Source organism: Dipodomys spectabilis, unplaced genomic scaffold, assembly GCF_019054845.1.
Source record: "Dipodomys spectabilis isolate Male_0828 unplaced genomic scaffold, ASM1905484v1 ptg000274l, whole genome shotgun sequence".
NCBI classification, from domain to species: domain Eukaryota; kingdom Metazoa; phylum Chordata; class Mammalia; order Rodentia; family Heteromyidae; genus Dipodomys; species Dipodomys spectabilis.
In genome coordinates, this window is record NW_024870951.1 from 3,189,930 (window position 1) to 3,196,205 (window position 6,276).

The following is a 6,276-nucleotide window of genomic DNA, read 5'->3' on the forward strand; positions in this document are numbered from 1 at the left end:
AAAAATGCAAAATCTCCCATGCTCCTGGATTTGAAAGATTAACATCGTGAAAATGGCAATACTTCCCAAGGCTATCTACAAATTCAGCGCGATACCTATCAAAATTCCAACCTCATTCTTCAAGGAATTAGAAGAGGCAATCCAAAACTTCATATGGAACAATAATAGACCCCGAATAGCAAAAACACTCCTCAACAGAAAGAACATTGCTGGAGGAATATCAATACCAAATTTCAAACTCTACTATAAAGCCATAGTAATCAAAACATCTTGGAATTGGCATCAGTACAGACCTCAAAACCAATGGAATAGAATTGAAAACCCAGAAATGAACCTACAGACCTACAGCCATCTAACTTTCGATAAGGGAGCTAAAACAATAGTATGGAACATTTAATAGTATTAAATGGTGCTGGCAAAATTGTTTAACTACTTGTAGAAAACTAAAGCTAAACCCTTATATATCACCCTGCACCAGAATCAACTCCAAATGGATCAAAGACCTCGAAGTCAAACCAGACATTCTGAAAACATTAGTGGATGGAATAAGAGAAACCCTAGGTCTCCTTGGCTCAGGCCGAAATTTTCTGAATAGAGACCAGGAAACACAACTAATCAAAGAAAGGTTGGACAAATGGGATTGCATAAAGTTGCAGAGCTTCTGCATTGCAAAGGACATAGCTAGCAAGATCAATAGAAAGTCCACGGATTGGGAGAAGATCTTCACTAGCCATACAACAGACACGAATCTCATATCTAAAATATACTTGGAACTCAAAAAATTAAATCCTCCAACAACAAATCCTCAAAGAAAAAACTGCCCAATAAATAAGTGGACAAAAGACTTAAAGAGAAACTTCTGTGAAGAAGAAAGAAGGATCGCCAATAGACACATGAAGAAATGCTCAACCTCCCTAGCCATAAAAGAAATGCAAATCAAAACAACATTGAGATACCACCTCACACCAGTTAGAATGGCAAAAATCAAGAACTCTAACATCAAGAGATGCTGTAGGGGAGGTGGACAGAAGGGAACCTTACTTCACTGATGGTGGGAATGTAAACTTGTTCAACCACTTTGGAAAGCAGTATGGAGGTTCCTCAAAAGACTTCTCATAGAGCTCCCCTATGGCCCAGCAATCCCACTTTTGGGCATTTACCCAAATGTTTACAAACAAGACCACACTAAAGATACCAGCACAACTATCTTTATTGCAGCATTATTTACCATAGCTAAGATCTGGAACCAACCCAGATGCCCCTCAGTAGATGAATGGATCAAGAAAATGTGGCATATATACACAATGGAATTCTACGCCTCCATCAGAAAAAATGACATTGCCCCATTTGTTAGGAAATGGAAAAACTTGGAAAAAAATATATTAAGTGAAGTAAGCCAGGCCCAAAGAAACATAGGCCCCATGGTTTCCCTTATTTGCAATATCTAGTATATGTATGAGTCAAGCGGAAACGGTCAGATAATGTGATGTTAGGAAAATGAACCCTTAGATATGTATTTTAATGTTTTTTTCTTTCATGCATGTGTTTCTAACGCATTTATAAGATTATTTCTTTGTTGCTTTGTATGTCCCTCCTCCACAGTATAACCCCTGCTTTCACTATATTTGATGTCAGTGTAACTTGTGGAGGAGATGGGGGAAAAAAAGTCGTTTAAGGATACAGGTGGATCTGTTGCAACAATGAGAAGTACAAGTTGTCATGTCCAAAACGAGCTTTACAACGTCGGTGCGGGGGGGTGGGGAGAATGATTGGTATTGGGGGGAGGGAGGCTGGGAAGGGATGAGAAGGGTAAACAAAAGAGGAGGCTGAAATGCTTGGTAAGAAATGTACGCATTATCCTTCCCATGTAATTGTAACCCCTCTGTACAGTATGTTCACAAATAAAATAAAATTAAATTTAAAAAAAAAGTATAACCAATTTAAGAGGTCAAATACGTATTTTGTACTGACAATCATCTTACATCAATAACTTACTAACTAATTATGTCGGTATCTTCTTACCTAACATACAATAAGAGCTGAAAGCAGTATCTTTTTCTAAATTAATATTGTAAATGCTTTGATTATGATGACTTTATTATTAGACAAATAATATGTACAGAAGGGTGGTTCCACTGAAATGACATGACAGACTCTGATAAATAAAAACATTTCAACACAGTTAGCTTTTTTCAGCCTCACCCTGTCCACATTGGCAAACAACATTGCAACAGCACATGTACACATATACACATACACACATGTTCACACATGTACACACACATATGCATGCATGCTAAATTCAGGGTTTATTGTACAAAAAATCCAAATAAAATATTAGTGATTAGGACAAATGATAATATGCCTTATTACAAAATAATACATAAACCATTACCACGCATGTTACATTTTACCTGCCTTTCCACATGTGACCACTTAATTTATTTTTAATTAATTAATTACCCTATCAATTAATTCATTTGTTTGGTGCTAATCCTAGTGCTTGAACTCAGGGCCTAGCTTTGTCCCAGAATTTATTTTTTGTTTCAGTTTTCTCAAGTCTAGGATTTTACTGCTTGTACCACAGCTCCATTTCTAGCATTTGATTGTTACTTTCAAATCAGAATCTAATGGACTTTTTTTTTCTTGGTCTGCTTTCAAGCCACAATCCTCAGATTTCATCTTTCTTATTAACTAGTACTAAAGACATAAGCCATCGGTGTGGCTTCTACTTTTTCCTCTATAGTTATCTAATGCCCATACTTATATAGTAATTTTAAAATGAGAGTATAGAAGCAAGATGTACAGTGATGATACTGTCCTGTCAGAAATTCGTGAGTAATGTAAATTTATTATTAAAACCATACACAAACAATACCATGATATAGTGTAAGAGAACTCACTATTGAACATACGAGCTTTAAGAGTTTTCTAATAGATCCATTATTTATTGGTACCCAACATTAGAAAAATGTATGAGGCATTGGTAAAACAGAAGTCCTTTGCATGACTACATACATTCTTTGTTTTTTTAAAGACACTTGCTTTCATCTAAAATGTAGGCCTGACTATTGTCTTCATGTGATTTTGATGATTGAAAGTGCTTAGTGAGAAAGTCAAAACGTATTAGTAGTCCTTAACTATCAATTCTCATTTTCTCCTTGGAGAATATTATGATCAAATCAATAGTTCAGAATCAGCAAGCAATACTTCACAATCATGCTTCCAGTGCAAGTGGATCACCAGTAAGAAATCCTCAATACCAATTTCCACAAAGTTTTGTCACAGATACAAACTCCCTGCTTTCTCTAGCTGCTTTACTACCTTCTTATTCTTTCATTGTACAGGAAAAGTATGATTCAACTGATTTCAGTCAGATCTGTTACTAGAATTATCAAGGATTTAGTTTATTGTGTGTAATTTTGTCAAAGTTATATCTCTTTACATAGGCTACTAAAAATGTATTTACTAATTTCAAGTAAATACATAAATTCTATTTCCATCTCCTTTAAAAATAAATTTTTGTTTGCTCTATAAATCAATCAGAGGCATGAATTTTGTGGCTAGCTAGGTCATTATACATCTGTCTCTCTCTTTCTCTCTCCCTTTCTTGGTTCTCATAGATAATATGATTGCTCCATAATTATCCTAATTTATTTTGCTTTTATATTTTTGGTTGCATCATTTCACTTTTTCCTCTGCCATTTCCCATATCATTTATATAAAAGGCATTATTTCCTCTTTTCTCATTCCTAGAATAAGCTGCACATGAAGACATCACAGGTCCTCATTTTCAGTGTGTACACTTGAATATGGAGGAACATCTTTCCGCTGCTCTCCATCAATTCCCTACTCTCCAGTTAAAATAATTTCGAATAGTAAAATTGGAAAAAGAGAAAATAAATCATGATGAATAAACAGTTGCAGAAAATTCACCAGATATTTCTGACCAGTTCAACCAATGTGAAATATTAGGGAAATACATGGACACCTCATTCCCACTGGCACTCAAAGTCTCTGGTTGGCCAAGTCTTAGGAATATGGGGAACAAGATGAAAAAGTAAGGAATGGTATCAATTGCAAGAAATAAAATTGGAGAAGGATCCAAGCAATTTTCTTCATTGGGCTGCCGAAAATATTCAGCTTATTATATTGCGGAGACTTCTTTCCCAAAAGGCCACTCATGTGAATAGTAGGGATGATGATGAGTATACCCCTCTTCGAGAAGCCTACAGTGTACACTTAGACATTATCAGTGAGTTGATGTCTCAAGCGGCACATGCAATAACTGTAGATGACTGATCACCCCTGCACAGTGCATATACATGGAATAATACCAGAGTGGCTTCTTTCTTACTTCATCATGATACAGATACCAATGCCCAGACTAAAGGACTCATTTTTTAAAAAAAAATTTTTTTGGTTTGGTAGTGGGACCTGAACTCTGGGCCTGGACGCTGTCCCTCAGCTCTTCAGCTCAAGGCTAGCGCTCTACCACTTGAGCCACAGCACAACTTCTGGCTTTTTTTTCCTGCTTATGTGGTGCTGAGGAATCGAACCTAGGGCCTCATGCATGCAAGCTAAATGCTCTACCACTGAGCCATATTCCCAGCCCAAATATTTTTGTTTGTTTGTTTTTTGTTGTTGTGTTTTTTTTTTGGTCGGTTGTGGGGCTGGAGCTCTGGGCTTGGGTGCTGTCGCTGTGCTCTTCAGTTCAAGGCGAGCACTCTACTGCTTGAGCCGCAGCTCCACTTCCCCAAACTAAAGAATTTTTGACACCTTTACATCTTGTTGCTGAGAATTGAGATAGCAAATATACGCTGGATCACCTTCTGTTGAACCATTATATAAAACCAGGCCGGAAGAACAACATAGAAGATACTGTATTTGATATTGCCGAAAGGATATGTATCACTACCTCTATGAAGTTGTGATAGGCTATACAAATTGTTCACTGAAGTCCTAATGGTCGGGTTAAGTTTCTTAAATTTCAAAAATGCAAGTCCATCTTTTGTGTCCCTACAAAATATTTTCACAATCCAAATAAGAGCAATATATATATATTTTGGTCAGTCATGGGGCTTGAAATCTGGGCCTGGGAGCTATCCTTGTGCTCTTCAGCTCAAGGTTAGCGCTCTACCACTTGAGACACAGTTCCACTTCCAGTTTTCTAGTGGTTTATTTGAGATAAGTGTACCACAGACTTTCCTTCCCAGGCTGGCTTTGAACCATGATCCTCAGATCTCAGCCTCCTGTGTAGCTAGGATTATAGGCATGAGCCACCAATGCCTGGCAGCACCAATATTTTACTGTAAAAATTCATGGATTCCGTGGAATTTTTCCAAGTGAATTGCCTGCCTTGGATGTCAAAATGTATTCAATATTTTTTGTATATATGTATAATAATTTCTTCAGAGTTTGTGATTTTTTTAATCAGAAATAATTTTAATTTATCTGTTGAAATGAGTAGTACAGAAACTAAAATATTTCTTGTGCTTGTCTGAAAAAGTATATTTTAAAATATTCTATATTATATGTTTGCAAAATGTTCATAATTTATTTTATTTTCTCCTAGATATACTTTGAATTCTACATTATTTTATAATATATAGGTTCATTAATGTGTCCTTTCCGATTGCATTCCATATAGAAACAGTTTGCTTCCTTTTTTTCTAGGACTTAATATTATTTTTATTTGGGATAAAATGACAATGTTGTCTAATTTGAGAATATTTGTAAAGTTTATGCTATGTAAATGCCTTTCTGAGGTGAAGATTTAATACACTGACATCAAACTAAATTATATGATTTACGTGTATTTTTACACTTGTAATTTTGTAATCAACTTTTTAATAACTGTTTTTCATTTCTTGAATCTGAAGAATGAAAAATATGGAATACTTCTCAAATTTTCATATTATCCTTGTGCAAGTGCCATGTTAATCTCTGTATTTTAATTTGAGTATACGTGCTGCTAAAGCGTGTAGTATCCTCTAAATTTAAGTAGTTAATCATGCAATCTTTATACAGGTTTATATCTATGGGTGCCTACTTGTAACAAGGAAACTTTATTGTTCCTAACAATGCTATCGATCTTATTTCCCTAAAATTCTGTGAATAGTGGAAAATTAATATTTATCAGTCGAATGCTCACATTTGCAAAATTTTTTTTGTCAATGACTATCTTAAGTCTTTTTATTTGGAATTTGATCATACTCTCAATTATTTATAGATAGATCCAAAAGTGATGGCTTTTTCAAGTACTTATTTATTCAA

The 6,276-nt window shown here is 35.3% G+C and overlaps 1 pseudogene; it reads right to left on the minus strand.

Moving 5' to 3' along the window:
* Positions 1-5,886: 5,886 nt before the first annotated feature.
* LOC122126321 lies at positions 5,887-5,983 on the minus strand (annotated as a pseudogene).
* Between the last annotated feature and the right edge of the window lie 293 nt (positions 5,984-6,276).